The sequence below is a fragment of the Dromiciops gliroides genome, chromosome 2 (genome assembly GCF_019393635.1).
Source record: "Dromiciops gliroides isolate mDroGli1 chromosome 2, mDroGli1.pri, whole genome shotgun sequence".
Taxonomy (NCBI): domain Eukaryota; kingdom Metazoa; phylum Chordata; class Mammalia; order Microbiotheria; family Microbiotheriidae; genus Dromiciops; species Dromiciops gliroides.
The window spans coordinates 510,571,312-510,594,072 of NC_057862.1; the positions used below are offsets into that span (position 1 = coordinate 510,571,312).

The 22,761-nt window shown below is 37.0% G+C and overlaps 1 pseudogene; it reads right to left on the reverse strand.

Moving 5' to 3' along the window:
- Window positions 1–592: 592 nt before the first annotated feature.
- LOC122739214 lies at window positions 593–10,172 on the reverse strand (annotated as a pseudogene).
- Between the last annotated feature and the right edge of the window lie 12,589 nt (window positions 10,173–22,761).

Genomic DNA, 22,761 nt, shown 5'->3' on the forward strand with positions numbered 1-22,761 from the left:
AGTTTTAATTAACTGGGTAACTGGTATTGGCTGCCTTCTGTATTCTGGGAGAGCAAAAGTTCTCCTTTGCAACCTGTCTACCTTTTTTCCCCGAAGTTTGTCTTCCTGCCCTTTTCTATCATCATAGGGTCCTCTCAACAAGCTTCTTCTTTTTTTTCCTTCTCTCCCTCCCTCCCTCTCTCTCTCTCTCTCTCTCTCTCTCTCTCTCTCTCTCTCTCTCTCTCTCTCTCTCTCTCTGTCTCTGTCTGTCTGTCTGTCTCTCTCTGTCTCTCTCTGTCTCTCTCTCTGTATGCAGGGACAGAGTCAGGTATCACATCTTTTTTTCTGCCTTGAGGAAAACTCACTTTTCCCCAAACCAGGAACCTACCATTCCCTTAACATATAATGGAACCAACAGAATACAGAGGCAGATGCAAAATTCCCATAAAGATTTTCTCAAACTTGCTACCAGTCTCAATTTCTTCATTCTTAAATCTTCACTGAAAGGTTAAATTTGTCATAGGTTTTTTTGTAGTTTTCTTTTTGTTTGTTTGTTTTTTGTCAGGTTTTTACAAATGTCCATTTTCTACCTGGATGACTACTTATAAGGACTCTATTTTGCAACAGAAGCCAGGGAATCCTTCATCTCCTTGATTAGGGTGGAGATGAGGTGCATGTGATCAGCAAAACATTTGGTCACACAGCACTCTAGCTGCCTCTTCATCTCCCTTTTCTTGCTCCAGGCATCCATCAAGTCTTTGGCTTTGTCACTGCAGTTCATGGTGGTCATGGAATTTCTCCAGTTCACTGGTCACTAGGGCCTGTGCCTGGGGCAAGGGTGCATAGCAGCACGCAATGCAGTGATGAACCTGATGCATGGAGGCCTAAATATCCTTACAGCTGCATCGTGGGGATGTTTTCCCACTATAGCCCATTCACCATGAGGTCTATGGCCTCTCACATCAGCAGCTTCTGGTTAACCAACAGGGCACGTGCTCTGGCCCTCCCCGCCCCGCTCCCCGCTCCCCGCTCCCCTACCCGCACAGTGCCACTCCAGGTTCCAGTGTGCTACCCTGGAGTCCACGTGGAGCCTCGACTGTGGCCTGTCCCCATGCTGTTTCACTTTTGACACTGGTAGTTTACTTTTCTTCTTAATAAAAAAAAATCAAATGAACTAATTGTTTATTTTTCATAACCAACCCCCCCATAAGTTCCTATTTATTTATTCAGTGTTTATTTTACTTTAATATTTTTTATTTTAAGGACTTCTCTTTTGGTGCTTGAGTTTAATTTGTTGGCTTTCTAGTATTTTTTGTTTGTCTTATACAATTTGTCTTAATTGTTCTTTCTCCTATTTGTTGATGAAAGCATTTTAGAGATATAATTATTTCCTTAAGGAATGTTGTTTTTTTATGCACTCTCAAAATTGTATTATGTTGTACTTTTTTTTGTCTTTGTTCTTAATGAACTTACTTTTCATTTTGATAATTTTTATTTCCGCTACTAGTTCTTTCAGGTTATTAATCTCGTTATTGTTTTTTAAAGTATTCATCAATATCATTTTATTAAATAAAATTCTTTTTGTGTGCTTAGTATATATTCTACATTTTTATGTTTTTATGTCCTAATACATGGTCAAATTTTGTAAAGGCGGCATGCATAACTGGGATATATGCATATCCCTTTTTATAATCATTCCATAATCACCAAAGTCTTGTCATATTTAACTTTTCTAAAATTCTTTCATGTCTTTAACTTTTTTCTCATTTATTTCTTTTTGGTTAGATTATTCTATCACTAATTGGTATACTTTATTTCTTCCCCCGTCCTCACCCCTCCACACACATACCCACACATAAACTACTAGGGTTTTCTTTTTTCTTTTTTTTTTTTCTTTTTTTTGGTGAGGCGGTTGGGGTTAAGTGACTTGCCCAGGGTCTCGCAGCTAGTGAGTGTCAAGTGTCTGAGGTTGGATTTGAACTCAGGACCTCCTGAATCCAGAGCCCATGCTCTATGCACTGTATCATCTAGCTTCCCCTACTAGGGTTTTATTATCAATTTTTACTTGCAATTCTATTTTAGTATTTACTTTGAGTATTTAGATGCTATGTCATTTGGTAGTTGCTTTTTATGCATTGAGATCAATGTACTTTCAGCAAAATGTTCTTTATCTCTTTTTATCAAGTTTTTTCTTTTTGTTGAGTTGTCTGAAGCCACTTCTGCTTTTTCTGATTCAGGTGAAATATACTGCTGTCCATTATTTATTTTCCTTGGGGGTAGAGGATATTACTGGATTCTGTTTTTAACACATGCTGATCTCATATTTTATGACTGAAATCATCCCATTCATTTTAAGAGTTATCATTAATTATATTTTCATTCCATCTTATTCTCATGCTTTTGCCCCCTTTCTGTCCTCATCGGCATTTAGAAAAAAGGGGTCATGGAATAGGAATGTGCTCAGTCCAAATTCTTTATGCTTGATGCAAAGTCATTGCACTCTTATACCTTTCTCTTTGCCTACATGAAAAATTTTAATCCCTCCAATCTCATTTCTCCCATTTTCCCCAGTGTATACTTTTATTCCCTTCCCTTTCTTATTCTCTTTTAAGATCATAAAAACATAACAAAAATTATTCTGAGATCCTTCATCCTAATTGCCTCCCTCTATGATTTCTAGTGACAATATGATTCAAAGGGAATGCTTATATAATTTATTCTCCCCTCCCCAATTAGAATGGAAAGGCTTCATACCTATAAAGTGTTTCCCAATTGGTCACTTATATTTCTGATTGTATAGTTATTTTTACTCCAATGTTCATGTTTTAACATTTTATTCAACTCTAGTCTTTTCATCAGAGATCCTTGGAAGTACTCCGTTTCATTAAAATTCTGTTTTTCCCCTGTAGGATTTGCTCTATTTTTCTGAGTAAATTATTCTTGGTTGCAATTATATATCATGTACCTCTTAAAATGTCATGTACCATGCTGTCAAACTGTAGTTGTAAGCATTCAGTCTTCTATGATCTTGATTGTGGTTTCTTAGTACCTGAACTTTTTCTTTCTGTCTACTTGCATTATTTTTAATTTGATCTGATAGCTCTGGATTTGGCTGTGGTGTTCTTAGAGTATTCATTTTGAGGTTTCTTTTAGGAAATGATTGCTGAATTCTTTCCATTTTTATTTTTCCCTCTTGTGATATATCTGGGTAACATGTGATGAATTTTTGACAGATAATATGCAGATTCTTTGTGGTTTTTTTTATCATGGCTTTCAAGTGGTCCAGTGTTTTTTTTGTTGTTGTTGTTGTTTTTTTTTTTTTTTTTAATGTGAGTATTCCTGTTTTGCCAAGGATGGAAATGCAGTGGCTATTCATGGACCCAACTGCAATATTGATCAGCACAGAAGTTTTAATCTGCTCAGTTTTATGACCTGGTGTAGTTTTCCCTTCCTTAGGCAATTTATAGTCCTCCTCTTCTATTGGCTCACCATATTAATGTTTTTTTGGTTTTGTTTTGTTTTTGTAGGCAATTTGGGTTAGGTGACTTGCCCAGGGTCACACAGCTAGTAAGTGTTAAGTGTCTGAGCCCAGATTTGAATTCAGTTCCTCCTGACTCCAGGGCCAGTACTCTATCCACTGTGCCACCTAGCTGCCCCCTCACCATATTAATGTTGACATTAATGCAAGCATCCAATCAACTCTCCCCCTACTGTAAGCTCACAGCTCTCAAACACAAGCAAATCAGGCTCCCCATCAGCAGGGACAACAGGTGTATGCCACCACTCTCAAGGTAATCTAATGATTCTTGTTATTGGTGTCCTTCTCTTTCTCCTCCTCCTTTTTTCTTCCCCCTTGTGGAGTCATTAACTTATGTTTGTTTTTTATTTTTTCTGATTTTTCAGCAAATACTATTATGTGTGAAAGATTTTAAACTATCTTTCCTACAATTGCATTCACAGCTCTTGTTTCTTTTCAAATTGTTTTTTGTATTGAGATAATTTAATTAATGACATATTTTTAACTTTTTAAAAAAAGCTCTTCCTTCATTTGTTCTTGGAATTTTAAAATATTTTCATAACGTGCTTTGCTTTGAGGCCTGTAGTTCTTTGGGTTTCTGTCGTGGGTATCCCTGGCATCATAATAGCCTTTCTTTCCCTTCACTCTTTAGGCTCTGTGCAACTGTTGTGATCTTGTATAATTATGTCTTTTCTTGTATGGATTCCTACTTTTGTGGTGTTTTGATATTGATTGCTTTATTCTTCAATGATCACAGGGATGGCTTCAGCCAAGGAATTTCAAACTTTCAATGTACCCTATGCAATTAGGTAAATGTATGGTCTGATCATTCCTATGCTGGACTTATCAGGCTACAGTCCTCATGTTGGATAGAGGGACTACAGCTGTAAACTTGCCCCTTATTGGTGCTTCAGCAGATAGTAGTTTTACCCAGCCTCTGTCAGCTATTTAGAAGGCTCAGAGGCTTCAGAGCAATCATATCGCTAACAGTTCTTTTGTGAACCTGGATCTGCTTCTCCAATATGCTCTTGGGGTGCGGTTTGCATCATACTGTTCTGGGTCCAGGGATGATGCCACATTCTACTTTATAAACAGACTTGTTCTGGACCTAGGATTGAGTCTGCAAAGCCTTGTAGGAAGCTCTTCTTTTGCTAACTTATTTGTGATTTGTAATAGCCAAGTCCTTCTTGTCCCTCTGAGAGACCACTGTGTTGCTGGTCTGGGACAAAAACTGAGACCAGGATAAGCCCTGGGATGTCCCAAACTGCTGGCCTTATTGGGAACTCTATCCACTGAGTTTGTGATGTTCCTGTGTTTATCCCTGTACTAAGTTTTTGCCATGTTCAATCACCTATAGTTTAAATTAGTGATCTTTTCCTGGAAAGATAACCTATTGTAAAGCACTAGACTTGGAATCAGAGAGATTCAACTTTCATAGTTCAAATCTGTCCTCAGACACTTAATAGCTGTGTAATCCTGAGGAAGTCACTTTAAACCTGTTGTCTTCATTTAACAGCTATCTGTTAAATGAACTGGAGAAGGAAATGGGAAACCACTCCAGTATTTTTGCCAAGAAAATTCCAAATGAAGTCATGAAAAGTTGGATACAATTGAAAAGACTGAACAACAAGAAGTTGATCCTACTTTCTTTGTAGACCTTTTTGGAGTAGTTGTGGGCTGAGCCATGTTTGTAGTATGTAGTTACCCTGTTTATCTCTTTTAATTAAATCTGTTTTAGTTATAACTTTGCCTGAGAGCATGTTAATTGCCTTTTTTGCATCAGGTAAGGCTTAATAAATTCTAATTCAACCCCCCATTTTAACTTGATGTGTTTCTCATTCTTGAATGTGTTTCTTGTGAACAACATATTGTTGGATGCTAATTTTAATGCATTCTAATATCCATTTCAGTTTTATGGGTGAGTTCTTCCCATTCACATTCAAAGTTATAATTACTATTTGTGAGTTTCCTTCCATCCTATTTTTAATCACTATTGTTCTTCTCAGCCTTTCTTTTTACCCTATTCCTATTACCTTATCCTTTCCCCTTACCCTCTTATTCTTTTTCCTATCCACCCCCTGTAACAATCCTTCCCATATCTTCTTCCTCCACCTTTCTAAATATTAATCTACATACCCATTAAAAGTCCTTTTCTTATTCTGTCCCCTAGTCTTCTTATTTATAAGTTTGGAAGACTTTTATGTATTTTATGTATTTTATTCTTTATGAAAGTCAAGTTCCAGCACTACCAGCCCTCCACCCCCACCTGCTTCCTCTGTATCAGTTCTTCCTTTCATTCCTCATTTGTATGAGATATTATTCCTTACTATCTTTTCCTTATCATTTTTGTATTTTTAGAATCACCCTATCATACTCAACTCCAACCTTTCTTGCAAACTTCCCTAATAATGATGACAGTCTTAAGAAAGCTGATAACATTTTCATATATAAGAACAGTTTGATTTTAATGATCCCCTTATAATTTGTTTTCCTTATAACTCTTCTGTATCCTATATATTAAAATTTCCATTTAGTTCTGTTCTTTTTTGTCACAAATTCCTGATATTCTTTTACTTCATTAAATAATCCTTTTTTTAATATTCAGGATTATATTCAATTTTTCTGGGCAAGTTATTCTTGGTCACAACCCCATCTCTTTTACTTTGTGAAAAAAAAATATTCTAAGCCCTATAGTCTTTTAGTATAGAATTTGCTAAATCTTGTGAAATCCTGATTGTATCTTCTTTAGTATTAATTTTTTTCTTGTTGCTTGCAATATTTTCTCCTAATTTGAGAGTTTTGAAATTTGGGTATGACATTCCTGTAAAGTTTTCCTCCTGGAATCTCTTTCACATCGTAAATGGTAGATATTTTTCTATTTCTATTTTACTCTCTAGATCTAGAACTTCAGGACCATTTTCCTTAACAATTTCTTGTAATATTGTGTCAGGATTATTTTTTTTATTAGGAGGGTCCAGATAAAACACATAATTATTATTTCAAACACTTCAGAGTTGTGCATTCATTATTTTCAGTGTTCTTTACTAATCCCAATTCTATATTTCTTTTTTTTTTCCCTTGGGGGAATGAGGGTTAAGTGACTTGCTCATGGTCACACAGCTAGTAAGTGTCAAGTGTCTGAGGCCAGATTTGAGCTCAGGTCCTCCTGAATCCAGGGCCCGTGCTTTATCCACTGAACCACCTAGCTGCCACCCTGACAACTTATTTATTGTCTCTCTTTAATCTATTCTCCAGATCAGTTGATTTTCTAATGTTTCACATTCTCTTCTATTCTTTCTCTTGTTTTATTATTTTTGATGTATTAAAATGCCATTGGATAGTTATTGCCCAATTCTAGTTTTCAAGGAATTATTTTCTTCCTTAAGATTTTGGGCGTCTTTATTCAGTTGGTTAATTTTGTTTTCGTAATTTTCTTCAGTTACTTTTATTGTTTTCCCTAATTTTTCCTAGATCTCTCTTTTTTGATCTTTGAAGTCCTTCTAAATTTCTTCCAAATATTCTTTTTGGGTTTGTGACCATTTGATATTACTCTTTGGGATAGGAATGACGTATTTTATTTTATTTTACACCAAAGTAGCTATCTGTGGTCAAGTTCTTTCTCCTTTCCTTGTACATTTCTATTCTTATTTTGTTTTATTTTATTTTATCAGTTTATTATAAAAATCAGTTTTTAATCCTGAGTTGTTGGTAATGGTGCCCCAGGCTTCATGTCCTCCATAAGGTTATTTTCTGAATTCTGTCTGAGGGATCAACCTCAGGTACTCTTCTCCTCCCCTGAGCCACAGTTAGGGCCTTTAGTCATGCTGATATAAAAATGTTCTTGCTCCCTCTGGTGCCGCACTCACCAGGTATGTGCTCACTCCTCACGCACAGCTGCAACCTAGGATCACTGCAAGGCCTGGTGTCCAGAAACAGGAAAGGTATGTGTGAGGGTCCTCCAATCTTCCTCCCCTCAGCTCTCTGATCCCCAGTTGTTCAGTGGATTGATATTTGTGAGGTGTAAGTTTGTGAGTTGAAAAAGTTGTGAAGTGAAAATTTGTAAGGTGAAAATTTTTGAGGCCTAGTCAGATTCCCCTCTCTACTTCTCTCCCAGCATCCCTGTTTGCTAATTCAGTGTAGTTGGCTGAGGCCAAGCCTCAGCCCCTGGAGCGCCTGTCTTTCCTGGGGTCCTCTCAAATTGTCAAAGAATGATAACTGCTTTACCCATTTATTTTTGCTGCTTTGTGTTCATTTTGTAGCAATGTTTTGTCTGTTGGGGAAAATCTAGAGTCTGAAAACTTCTGACCTTTTCTGCCATCATCCTTGAATGTTCTCATTCTTATTCAGGCACCCCTGAGCCCTTCAATTAAGAATTCTTTCCTGATTTCCTCCTCATAGTAGAAGCTTCTCTTTTCATATTATCCAAGAGCATTTTGCCAGGATCTCTCCAGGAAAAAAAAAATGCATTCTACTTTACCTTGGCATTCTTGTAATTTCCATACATTGCTCCTAGCTCTACCCTTTAAGACCAATCCACTTGCAGGTATCAGCTGTTGAGACTTGAATAGAACTAGCCTTACATTGAAGCTCATACACACATATCTAATGTGTCAACTACATATGATCTTAATTGCACCTGTCTGATTCAGATCTCCAAAAAACAGTCTCAGACATGAACATATAAACTGATGGTGAACACCTAAGAAAGGGTACAAGTCTATATTCTCTACTAGTTTTTCCCAAACTAGGATGTAAACACCCTGACAGAGAAGATTGTGCAATTTTGATATTTTTATAAGCATCTAGTACTGTTACACATATTAATATGTTTGTGAATAAAATCATTTCAGTGGGTTATCTTTAGTTTATTTTCACAGTATACTACAAGAGAGGTTCTATGTATAGGCCAATGCTAACCCTGATAGCTAAAGAGAAGTGATATTGTTCTGGTTAGCTATAGCTTAGCTCTATGGCTTAAAAACCTGGCTGCCACCTAGGTATTCCAATGTTATCAATACAGTGCCAGAAATTAACATCGATATATAAATGACATGTTTATTAAATATGTAGAGGACAAAACTAGATGGAGTAATGAATGCAGTGGGTGATAGGGACAATAACTAGAAAATTCTTTATAGTGTAGAACATTGGACTGATTAGAATTCTCTCCTATAGCAAATTATATCTTTATATTCAGAGTTGAATGAAAAGTGTAGCGAATACAATATCCACTGTGCTTATTATTTTTATATTTGATTTGGTAGTGTAAAATGCTATTTTATAGTTTCTATTTCTAATAAATGTCTCTCATGCATATATCAAAATTACATGGGTATGGTTTTATAATAATAGATATAATTTTGTTTCATGGCCTCCTGATTATTGATATCAAGTGAAGAATAAAGTAGGGATTCATATGCTTGCCAAATGCATTTATTGCTATCAAAGGGGATGTCTAATAGAAGATGGATTCCATATAAATAGTTAACTCCCTTAGATACCACTGTTTACAGATGATATGGTGTTAATTTCATCAAGCCCTAAAACACTGTAGTACCCTCTAAATGAGATATGCAATCCCTAAAAGGATTCTCAAGCCCAGTTATCCAAAGAAGAAAAAGCAACTGGATAATGAATGTCTATTGTCCAGACTATTATATAGAGTTGGAAGAACAGCTTATATGGTTGGCCCCATCAGTACATATACTTCAGACAAACAAAGGGCCTGCATAATGAACAAGGTTTAGAATTGAATGGCAGGGGTGGAGGATGAGCTGATTGACTTTTGGGAAAATTTGAAATGCTTTTTTTTTTTTATAACCCCAGGATTTTCTCTGAAATAAGGGTCATTTTTTTTCTTTTGTGATGCTATATGGTTGTGATTTAGTGAAAAAAAGCAATTGGTAAAATAAGTGGGCTGCAATACAAGTTCACAGAATATTTGCTCAGGAGAACTTATGTAAAGAGTACCATAAGATGAATAAGATTTCATGACTATTTCCAGATCATGCCCAGCTTCAGTCTAGATCTTCTCCTCTTCCCACAGGAACTTGGACTCCCACCTCTGGGACCATTAGCTTTCACTTCACTTTCCTGGAATTTGGGCCTTCTGCAATTCCTAGGTATCTCCAAACCATACCTCTTGCTCTCTGTCCCTCTTGCTCTCCTAACAGGAAATTGGAGGCCCTCTGGGAACCTGGGCTCTGATTATTAGTGACATTACACTTTATTTTGCCCCGTACTGGTTAACTGCATAATATTTTACTTCCTGGTTGTCTCCAAACCATATTTCCTCCTCCCCCTTCATTTCTTCCCTTTTCCCCTGCTTTCTAATTTAAATTTCCCTATGAATATTATTTTTCCAAATTAGAATTTAAGCTTCTTGGGATAAGGAACTGCATCACTTGCTTATATTTATATTCCTATCATTTAGCACAGTGCCTGGCACATAAGAATTTTCTTTCATTCATTAAGGGAATTTAAACAGGCCAAGCACAGAGTTGGCCTTTCAGTTCCCTTATTATTACATGTGTCACATAACATTTGGGTGCTATGGAGACGAAAAAGTCCCTGGCTGCTTCCTTACTGGTTGCAGCTGTAAGGAGTCCTCATCAACCTCTCCATCACTGTTGGAGGAGATGAGTGCTAATAAGAGAAGGACTTTATGTCCTTGCATGGCTGCTCAGAAGACATAGATTAATAGAATAACAGTGTGGAGTCAAAAGGAAAAGCACAAGGCCTTATCCACAAGGCTGCAAACACTTTTATAGTTAGATAACTTTAATCATCAAGTTCCTGGCAGAATATAACAGTACTTAGCACTACTACCACTTGTTAATTTGCTTCTGGCAAATATACATTTGTGAATATTCTGTGTCTAGCATTTCTTTATGAGCAAGGAAAATAGATAACTATACCATATCTAATTCATATTGCATGCTAAGTACTCTTCTACTTCAATTTCTGAGGAGATCTTAGGCATGAGCCAAAACTTCAGTTATAGGTTGTCCTCAGGATTTTGTTAGTAGGAGTGCTGAAGGCTATGAGAGTTGTGTGACACTTCTAGGTAGTTAGGCTAAAATTAAAATGAGTAGGAGGCACCTTAGTAGAGAAGGTAAAGGAATGAATGCCCCAATTTTTGGATAAAATAGTAGTTATTAATATTAGAAACATATACCCAGTAAAATAGCTGAAGAAGTAATTTAGCAAGACGGAGGAGACTGCCATTACAGAACCCTTCATGGTACATTGATATACAGTTAATTTCCATATATTTGGCAAAAGGCACCTAACCCATAGGAGAAACCTCCTGGGGAGGATTTGTGAGACTACATGGACAAAGCATATGGGAGGAGAAGGTGTGAAATTGGAACATTTAGGGATGAGGAGAAATACCTGTGTATCAGTTAGACAATGAATTCATTGACATATTGAAATAAAAGAATACATTATCTCCCCAAATATTTTCTTCCTCATGTTTTTTTTTTTCTTATTTTCATTTGATGGGTCCCCACATACTTTTCTACTGATACATTTGATTCAGTGGCTTCACATGGAGCTTAAAAAAGGCAGAGCAAAATTGGTGTTAGGTATAAATAGCCTGTGTTTAGCAATATAGAATTTATCAGATAGTTCAATGTCCTTATCTTACTGCTGAGGAAATGGAGTTCCAGAGAAGAGCAATGACTTGTCGGATGTAATGCCCATAATACTGATGCTCAACAAAGGCTACATCTTCTGACTACAAATTCAGGATCTTTCCTCTCTAAGTAAATGTTCATGAACCTCTATATTCAAATACCAATGAAAGTATTTGTCAACAATTGTTTAGTTCTTGGGTATTTATCCTCCTCCTTTGCAAGGTTAGCATTAGATTGTGAGTCAACTCTATATGGATTCATAAAAATAGGAAAATACAGATATATCAAAATAGGTGTCTTTTATGGGCTTCCTTGTTATGTTTTAGATCATAGAATTCAAACACTTCTTATAATAATAGTTTACAACTGTAAAGTGTTCTAGAAATGTCTTTTTTTTAAGCCTGACAACAGTTCTGAAGATTAAGCAGTACATATTTTATTGTACACATTTTGCAGTTGGGAAAACTGAGGTTCAAAGAAATTAATTCAAAGCTTGGATAGCAAGCTATACCTTGAACCATTCTCTGACTACCACTAATCTTTTCTCTACCTAACAAGTATGTTCTTTCTTTAATGTATGATCCTGTGCAAAACGAAGACTTAGAATATTCTCTTGTTTAAAATGCTGTTTTCAAACCCCTACCTCCCTAATAATCTTTTTTCTTTGATCTCTTTTTGTCTCCTTTTATTTCTCTCTTTTTTTGCTGGAAATTTTCACCCATTAGCAGGATTTGGACATTTCAAAGGCTGTTGAATTAAAGTTTGATTAGCAGTCTGCATTTCAACAACTCCACTCTGGTCAAGTCCCTACACAAATGGTAAGATCTGAAAAATAGCCCTAGGTTGTGAATGCAAAATTTGTGTTGGGGGCTAGGTTTCTAAAAGGGGCCAGCAGTTCTCTTGTTTGATGGCAGCTATCAAGAAGCTGAGAGTTTCCTGTTGTGGAAAGATGACCAAATTTCCAGGCAGAACAAAATATTACATTTATAACTGTTAGTCTACATGGTCATACATTATCTATTGAAAGGCAAAAGCCAGAGTAATAAATAATATTTTATTTTTATCTTGGTATTTTGGCTCAGGCATAGCAGAATCCCTTGACTTTTTGTAGTGTGATAGTCTTCTGGAAGGGCTTTCCTCTTTTTGGTTAACAAGAAAGAGCTCAGGCAATATCCAAGGTGGCAGAGAACTATGAAAAATGAAGTTATCGACATCAAATATGCTGTTTATGTGCACTCTTTCTTTCATCGCCATTCCTTCCACAAACATGCATTAGCTGAGTGCTTTATATGGAACACTGTACTAGTGTTCTGTGGGGGGACAACAGAGTCCTCCTGTTAAGTGTTATGTAATGATAGCTCACATTTATTTTGTCTTTCCCCCTTCCTCTCTTTCTTCTCTCCTTTCCTTCCTTTCTAACCCCTCTCTGTCTCTTGAATCTAAAATTTCACCAGTATGGAGATTTTCCAGTGAGCAGTACCCTCTATTAATGTTAAAAAAAAAAAAAGCTGTTTTGTTATTTATAATCTTAGAGAGTTACCCAAGGGCACCTAATTATTAAATAGCTTGCTTGGTATTACACATTCAATATGTGTCAGATGCGGGGTTTAAACCCAGGACTTCCTGAGTCTGCAGCCAGAACACCATCTTATCAATGCTTATATTGCACTTAAAAGCATACAAAGTACTTCCTCATGATAACAGTTCAATAACTTCTTTCTGTAAAACATACTTCCTTATTCATACCTTTGACTACAGAATGTGTCAACAAAAATTTGCAACCAAGCCAGGAAGATGCACCTTCTCCACAAGGTATAAGAAGTGAAGAGAAACAGTTTCCACTAACTTTTCAAGGTGACTGGATTTCAATTTCCTTCCCACTTTTTCTGCTTTGTGTTTACTTCCATGATCACAAATGCAGGGGCCTGAACAGTGATTCTTACACAGCTGTTTCTAGCCTTGGTGGTTACTTCATGAACATTGGCAGGTCTGAAGTCAGGTGCTGATTGCCAGAGGGAAGTGATTCCTTTAATTGTATTGCTTTTCAGTGGATGAGAGCAATCCCACCAAAGGACAAAATCCAAGCCATATTCGAACTTCACTTCCTCCTTTGCAAAATGTGGTGGTTGGATGAGCTGATTTTTAAGGGCCTTTTAGCTCTAAGTTTCTAAAATACCATGACGCTTCTTAATCTTTCATCGAATGATCCTTTTATTTTTATTACTGTTTAGGGCTAAAATTCTAGCTAAACTGTCTAAAATATCCAATGAGTGGTCGCCAATAAATTATAAGCTTTAGCAAGAGTTAGACTTTTAAGCATTTATTAAGGAGAACAAGAATTTGGTAAAGAGAGAGAAAAGCCTAGATTCCTATCTATTAAAGGGAGAGCACATTTCTAGCTCCACTCTCCATCAGAGTCCAAAGGAAAGAGACCGAGACTGAGCGCCAGTCTCTTCCTTCCTCCTCCCACTAGCCCGCGTCACTTCCTGACGCCAAAGAAAAGACTCCTGGTCTTGCCCTCAAAGACCTTCGCTTCATGGGCAGAACTCTTCTACAGTAAGTCTCCAGCAGGTGGCGTCATTCCAATCATTACATTACCCTACCTTCCTTAAAATTTATCATTTTCCTTTCATGAAATATATTGCTATAAAGAATTAATTGTTATTTGAGGTTTTTATGCCTTGGTGCGCACAGGCCTAGGGCTCTGCAAACTGCATGGTGCTCCACCCACTGGTTGTAGCCATTGCCATGGTGCTGGCACCTCAAGTCATCACCACTTGGGGATGCCTACATAGGCCTTGCAAAATTATAATGATTGGAAGCCTAGTGAGGGCAATCATGTGACTGTCAGAGTGGCCATCCAATTGGCTGTGTGGAGTGTGCAGGGAGAAAGGAAGTTTTTTTGTTTTGTTTTGTTTTGTTTTTTTTCATTCTGGCTAGAAGCTGGAAGGCGACAGGAGCTCTGCTGTGTATTCTCAGCTGATTCCTGGGCGGTGGTATTTTTCAGGTTGTATAATTTCCCTTTCCCCATTTTCTTTCCTTTCCATTGATCCTACTGATCTTGTTTGTGGGTTGTTTTTTTTTTAAGTTTGTTCTTGTTAAAATAAATCCTGTTCTGTTTTGAGGAAGGCTGCCAGTCTCCTCCCTTACCCCAATATTGCGGTGAGCCACTTAGCTAACACTCCCCAATTAAAAATTGGTCCCCACATTGCCTGATCTAATAGGCATCGTTTTAACCCCAGTAATTCCCTGAAGAATGGGGATACCCAGAAGCTCTAAGATGATTCCTATAACACAACAGTTAACCACTGGGTTATGGTCTAGTGAAAGTAATCAGTCATCTTCTTTAAGGAGAAAAAGCTCCTGCCCAGAACCATGGTTTTGCAAGGCACATAATTTAATTTGTGCCTGTTGTGAGATAACTATCTCAGAGAATTGGCTTTAATTCCACAATTTCTTTTGCAGTTGAAATAATGAACTCTTGACTTCTTTTGTTTCTACTTTTCCCAATCCAATGCCTTCCATATAAGCAATAGCAGTCTACCTATTCAATATTTTAATTACTGAAGCTTTTGCTGCCTCACTGGGGTGTTGTGAAGATTAATGTCTATTTGGTAATTTAAGTTTGTAATATGATTTTGCATTCCTGGAGGAGGACATGTTATATAAATTTCTCATAATAATAGTATGAGAAGAAAAAACTCAGTTATAATGTATAATTTTAAATTGCCTCTCAGAAAATATTTTTACCAGAAATCTAGAGCAAGTTAAATAATACATCTCTCAAATTAAAAAAAAAATTACATGGGTCTTGAAGATGCTGGACTTATTTCAAAGCTCTTGTACAAACACAGGAAAATCTGTTTCCTTTTATTCAGGGAGTGGGAATAATGCCTGATGCATAGTACCATGTACATTTTGAATGCCTAATAGTTAGGTGAAGGGGAAAAATATGTTTCAAAATGATTGTGCACTTCTTGAGAAAAAATAAAATTTAGAAAGCATCTTGTTTTTTAAAAAACAAAAAAACCAAAACTAAGTAAAAGCAGTAAATATTCTTATATTGAAGCATCACTTTTCCTTGTTTGTATAATTTTTTGCACACTAATGTCATACCTAGTCCCTTTTCCTTCCACAATCCTTTATTTAACTTTATCTCTAAGATCTTGAATGAAGATTCCTCTATATTATACTTTCTCTCAGTCTGAGTCAGGGATTTCTCCTGTAGAATTTCCTGCTGAAGACCAAGTTATTAATTCATTCTGAGTTGATTTCCATAAAGATCTGCTTCCCTCAGCCATTATAAACAAAATTGGAACAATAACAAAAAATCAGGGAGGGAAATGATACCTTGAAAAATGCAGCCCCATGAAAAATGTAAAGAAAGAAAGAAAGAAAAAAAACTAATAACACAGAAACCTCTTACTGTACAGATAATGGAAACAGACAGCCAACAACATAACAAAAGATGCATTTTATCCTGGAAATGAATGAAAGAAATGCTAAAAGGGAGGAAAAAAGGGGGAAAGATGTGAAAAATATATGAAGACAAGGCTATTCATTCAAGAAGGACAACACAAAAACAAGTATGAGTAATACTAAAAAGAAGTTAAGATTCCGTATATTAGAGAGAGACCTACAAGACATATTTTGAAGTAGCTGACAGAGATCATAGCTCTTTCAAATCACACTGGAGCCACAGGCCTTCTTTGGAGGTAGTTCAAATGTCTCTGTGATAATCATTTTGTTCACATACCTGAAAATGTCAAGTCTTTTTTCTTTGCTGCCTGTAGGGACAGCTGTGCATTATGGGATATTCTAGATTCAATGTACATATTGTGTCTAATGTTCTGTTTTTGATGAGAAAGTTCCTGCCTCTCATATCCCTTCTCAATGACTCCTCAACTTCCATAGCCCTCCATCCACTTGTGTTGCCTCTTTAAAATAGCCAAGATAAGTTTCAAAGTGGAACCTGTCAATGAGTAGTTTCATGTACAACTTTCTATCAAGGCTATGCTATGGTGAAATCCTGAAGCAAAGAAAGAAATGACGTCAGTAATTCTGTCTCTGGTGGGACTTTAATGGCCTAGGTTTCCACTGCTGTATGTTTCATCTAAACCTCCTTGCAGGAGATTGACTGTTTTATCTGCCTTGCAATGTCTCCTCTTAGCATATTTCCAATATTGATACACTGAGTGAATTAAAATGTCAAACATTTTAAACAAGTTGGGGGGGGAGATTCATTAATGTGTAAGTGAGCTCTGTCACATGCACAACAAGAGGTGAAGTAAAAAATATCAAATTCTAGTCCTGTTTTTGCCAATAATTCACTATGTGAACTTGGCTGAGAGTAATTTTCCCTTTCTGGGCCTCAATTTCCCTGTGTCTGAAATGAACTAGTTGAATTAAGATGGCTTTGAAGTTTCTTCCAAGCTCTAATATTCTGTGATTCTGTAAACATTGGAGCTTTTTGCCAGTATGGGAAAAATGGAACTGTGCTCCAGGGCAACCATATCTTTGGAAGTAGTAGGAGAATGTTTCCTTAATTCCTCCTAAATCAACTGGTTGTCAGTTCTTCAGAAGTGTCTTATACAAGCATGCAGTGTGAAACTCTTTGGATAAATGTATAGGACCACTCATCCTTGCTATAGTTCCCTAATCCCAATTTACCATGAGAAAGCCTTGTACCTATCACTTTCCCCCCAACCTATCAGACTACCTTCTATACTTCTGTACTGAAACCTTCCCATTGTGATGCTTCTCTACTTCTTATCACACATCATTCAATGGAAATTCTTCCAGGCAAAGTGCTGACTGGATATAACTCTGACAAATGAAGAAGTTTGGAAGGTTAGTAGTTTTTTCTTTCATTTTTAAAATTTTAAGGTCATATCATCAGTTAAGCCACCAATATTTATTATAAATTTGCTGTATGCAAAGAGCATAACTCGTTTCTGAGAGGCATAGAGAATTATCATAAATGAATGTGCCCTACACTCAAAGAATCTATAAATGGGATTTCATGTTTCCACTTTCTCCCCTTCCCAATCCTTTGACAAAGGTGCCAGTTTGACATTTTTATAACTGAACTTTTCCTCAAACCTGGTTCATTTTATGTGACTTTGGATTAGTGGAGAAATTGTGATGTAAACCTTGGTGCCTCTATAAGGGTGGAATTAGTGTGAATGCTTTGGAGACGAGAGACAGTCTGTATTTGAGGGATAATACATCATTCCAAAATCTCAGGAGGACTGAATCTAGACATTTGAGAAACAGAGATGAAGACTTTAGAGGCTACAGAAGCGGGAAAATCTGAGTCCTCAATAGGTTACTAATGGTCAGTTTGCATCTCTAGAGACTTTGGAGTATTTTGCCTTCCATGATCAAAGATTTTCTTGTTTCAAAAAAAGGTTCATCTCCCACATGAAGAGATCATTCACTATTGTATATTTTCTGGTATATTTTAATCTAACTGACTTGGCTAAATGGGTTTCTTTACTGTCAATCAGTCAATTAATTGACATTTGCTATTTTTGATGCCCTTTTGTGTAATTACCATTTGGTGGAAAGGAACAAAGCCAGTGGCTTGAGACAAGCATCATCTTTTAAATATAACCAGGTAAAAAGCCTTTTTATTTTGAACCCAAATAATGTTCCTAGACCACCAATATTTAGGAGAGCAAATTCTAGCACACTACCATTCTCAGAAATTGGGAAAAAGGTATTTAGCCTTCTCTTGCTCCCCTCAAGATAGGATTTAATTTCCTTTATTTTTTGAAGGGTGGGGCAAAATTCCACAGTGATCTAAAGGTATTTTCCCAAAGCTGTCTTTAGACAACGTTTTTTAGACAAATATATTTCATGGAGGAAGCTCATATCTATTAGAGCTCCCATAATATCAATTCATTACTCAAGAAGCTTCTTTGATTTGCTGTTGCTTCCTAGAATAAGTATTATTTCGGCACTTAAGGCCCTCCACAACTAAATACCTTTCTAATCTTATTTCTATTATTTTATACACTCTCAGTTTCCATCAAACAGGTCTGCTAGCTCTTTCCCATTCACCACTTTCTATCTTCCACCTCTAGATATTAAGTGGCCTTAATATCTAGAAAGCACTACTGTTTCTTGGCCATTGGCTTTCTTCAAAGTACATCTCAGATGTTACCATTTATACAAAGCCTTTCCTGATACTACTCCAGTAGATAGCACTGTTTCTTTGTGAAACTTTGTGTCTACAATATGGTGTAATAGATAATTAGCCTTGGAATTAGAAAGACCTATGTTCAAGACCCACCTCTGACACATATATTATAAAAAGATAAGGTTTTTGTGGTCCTATGATGTGCAGTATAATCAAGGGGAAAATGTCTTAACATAGAGTTTCCCAAAGGTAAAATGGGCTGCCTCCAGATGTGGGGGCCACTGCTTCATTGTTCCACTAATTGTATAGAAAATTGTGGGGTACTCAAAAGAATACTCTGTTAGAGACCATGGCTGTTGTGTTGCTTTTGCTCCTAACTCCTTGCATGACTGGGGGGAAAAAGTTGTCCTACTTGGGCCTCAGTTTTTCCATCTGTAAAATAATGGGGCACTTCAAACAGAGGTGCCATGACCATTTATGGAGTATTGTATAATTGGTATTTCTTTTAGAAATGGATTGAGCAGCAGCTAGGTGGTACAGTGGATAAAGCACCAGTCTTGGATTCAGGAGGACCTGAGTTCAAATTTGACCTCAGACACTTGACATGTACTATCTGTGTGACCCTGGGCAAGTCACTCAACCTTCATTACCCTGCAAATAAAAGGAAAAAAAGAAGAAAAAAAGAAAAAAATTGGAATGAACTAAATGACTATTAAGGTCACTTCTAACTATAAAATTTGGTGAGTCTGTGAATAAGTGGAAGATACTTTCGCCACATTTCTGAGAGAACTAAAACAATGAAGCTTGAGGCTCACATACTATGCAGAAAGATATGTATGGAAGCTTGAATTGTAAAGGAAGAAAAATCCTAATTAGTTGATGTTATTTTTTATTTTCCCTATTTCAACTCACTTTTATGGTCTTCTCTTTAAGGCTTCAGTTTAGAAAGGAGAGCTAGATGGTTTACAATAACTCTGCTATTTAGAAGTTTAATCATTTATGTGTTTTTAAATTATTTGTTGAATTGGATTTTGTATTTTGGGAAGGCAGGGCTGCATAATCAATTTTCAAATTGTGGTGAGGCCAAACATAGCTTTGAGCACTGACAGAGCTTCAAGGCTGGAACACCAGCTTTGGGGCCAAGTTAACCCACAGGCTTCACTAGGTCTTCAAAGACAGAAATTAGTTATAGAACAGAGGCAGAAGGGAACCTAGATATGGTTTATGCAGCACCTGCATTTTATACTGGGGAAACAAGCCCTGTAACTTAGGACTGTTTCACCTGGGGCAAAAGCAGTCGTAGAAGATATGGTGTTTGCAACACTGAGAAAAGTGTAGATGCAAGGGATTTTCTAATACCTGGAAATGGGGTGGTATCCTTTTTTCATAAAGAATATAGTTCTCACTCTCATGAGGTTGATGAGGGAAAGAATGTCCTAGGAATAGTGTGTGGCCCTGTAGAGGTTATACCATGAAGTATATGGAAAGGGACCACAAGATAAGGCTTCCAAAAAGGGGGTCTGTCTCCATGAGTAAAACCAACCTCATAGGTTGGTGTCATGGGGCAAATCCCCATTCACCCTATACTAGCTATAGAGTTGAAGGACAATGAAAGCCAGAGAGTTGGTATGACTTGTCCCATCATAACCAGTCAAGAGAGTGCTGAAATAACCAAAACCTGCTTATTAGAGACAGTTGTTCAATGTCCATTCAGCATGAGCATTTACACTTCAGAAATAGGCAAATGCTACAAATCATGGCTTGATTTTTTTGGTTTGTTTTTGCTGTCATTGTTGATTGTCTTGACGTAAGAGAATGATGGAGAAAATGTTAATAACAGAGATTACATTTTAAAAAAATGTACCATGCAAACATATTGGGCCTATTAAATATTTACCAGTGCACCACTACAGATAGCTAAATATCAAACTGCAATCCAGGTCTATAACTCTTACCACTTAGAATGTGACTTACTGCTATGGATCACAATCCGACACATGTGCTACCTCCAATCATATGAAGTTGCCAAATGTCTATACACTAACATAACAAGTAGCAGTATAACAGTGAAAAAGTTGTTGTAGTGAAGATGTCATGGAAACAATGTTGATTAGATGCTTTTTTGAAAGGAAATGTATTAGAGATGATGTAATGGGCTGAGGAAACTGTGGAAATGCAGGTGTGAGCAATTGGAAGCCTGAATTTCAGTCAAGCAGAGACCTGAGCTAATCACATGAAGAGATGAGAAGAAACAAGGCCCACGACAAAGAATCTGAGGCAGTTGATGAGCTTCCCTTGCCATATTAGACTGCTCTGGAGACAGGGGATGCCAACAGATATTAAGCAAGACAAGTGAAAACAAATCACTTTTGACAGAATGCTAATTATTTCATGGTTAAACACCTGTAAAGTGGCCAGCAGGTGGGTAGGTTATTTACTTTAGTGCTGAATGGAAACTTCCTGAAAATGTGATTAACAGACATCTCCAGAGCAAGAAGATAGAATTACAGAATGCTACACCTGGAAGGGACCTAAGAAATCACCCATTTTAACCTTTTAATTTTATGGTTAAGGAAAGTGGGGCCCAGATGGTGTGATGCAACTGTTTGCTGAAGTGCACTGAGCTTATTAGTCCTAACTCCTAGCTATGTATCCTTTCTCCTATCTTTTAATGATGTGGAAATTTCGTGTAGTTGCTAAATCCAGAAAGTTCACCAACACCTGGTCTTGAATTCACAACATGTAACGAGTGTTACTCATTTTACATGTGTTAAAGCTGAAGCTCAAGGAAGAGAACTATTTTGTCCAAAGCCACATTAAATAGTCAAGGGAAGAATCATAACAAGAAGCCTGGTTACTGGCTCGAAGTATTCTTTTGATTATACTATGATTTTTCTCACAATTAGTAGACCAAAAAAAGAGAAGATGCAAGAAAAGAACCTGAAAAATATAGAATCTCTTTAAATCTTTAGATTTTTTGGGGGGAGGGGCAATGAGGGTTAAGTGACTTGCCCAGGGTCACACAACCAGTAATTGTCATGTGTTTGAGGCAAGATTTGAACTCAGGTTCTCCTAAATCTAGGGCCAGTGCATTATCCAGTATACCACCTAGCTGCCCTCAACTCTTTAGATTCTTGAAAAAAATAGAATTTCTCCCATAATTCTTCATTGCCTCCCAAGAAATCCTATATCTGGGATAGGTCTGCCGTGTGTGTGTGTGTGTGTGTGTGTGTGTGTGTGAGAGAGAGAGAGAGAGAGAGAAAGAGAGAGAGAGAGGGAGAGAGGGGGGGGAAGAGAGACACAGAGACAGAGATGGAGAGAGAGGTAGAAGAGGGAGAAAGCATTTCCTTTGGTACAAGGCATTTTGAGAACTCCAAAGGAAGTTGGAGGAGTCTTGCCCTCTTCTTGGGTACCTGAGAAGTGAATTATAGCTATCAGAGCAATGACAATAGAAACAGCAACAAAGGCATACCAACTGGCATTGAGTCTCCCACATAGAGAAAGACCTCTGGGGAATGGAAGAGTACACTTGGTGTCAATCAGAATGTATTCAGTGAAAGTTGATGTAAAAAAGCTAATGAGTGGCACTATTGCAAAGTCCCAATGAGGCCACTCAAATGATTGTCATCATTCTATGGTTCTTTATTACATAGCATTCCTCTTTATGTGAGGGAATAAAACTGCCTGCTCTATACCTGATACATGTTTGTACTTTGAGTACCTTTTATTTTTTCAATTTCCTGCTGGAGAGAAAACTTTAAATTGGAGTAAAAAATAGAATCATTCTGCAGGAACCTGTGATGGAGGAAGAACTGATACAGGAGCAACCTAATTCTTCTATACAGGAATCAGATAACCCCAGAGCAATGAACCTACGGCAAACTATGAGGCTAAGAAAAGGACAAGGATTGTCAAAGTTGTTCAGCCCCTCTGGTCTCAGTCTAGCAATGTCTGGCTAACTACTATACTAAATACACAATGAATGAAAGGTAGACTCTGAAAGCGGCATGTGTATCTCTGGCGTCAATGAGTCTTCCTTCATGAATAGTTCCCTGATTTGCTCAGTATATATCCTATGTATCTTTTTCCTTAGTAAATGAAAACTCCTTGAGAAGAGGTACTATTTTATTTTTTGTGTGTGTTTGTATCCATAAAGACTTGCACAATTCCTTACAAAGAGTAGGCACATAAGCACATTTTTGTTGAATCAAATCCAATCGATTAATAGCTGAGTCAAATGCTAGATTATGAATTAGAGACTACTAGGAAGATACTTAAAATTCAAAGTCAGGGGTGAATAGAGATGTACATTTGGGATCAATATAAAAGTTTTATACAAAAAGGCTGGTCTTGAAGAAAATGAAGCTATTATTATTCATCCTCATTTGTGTGGAACACTGCTTCTTGTTGAGAATCTTCTTTACGCTATGTGAACTAGGCTGTTAATAGACACCATGAGCAAGGCCCATTTAAGAGGTCAT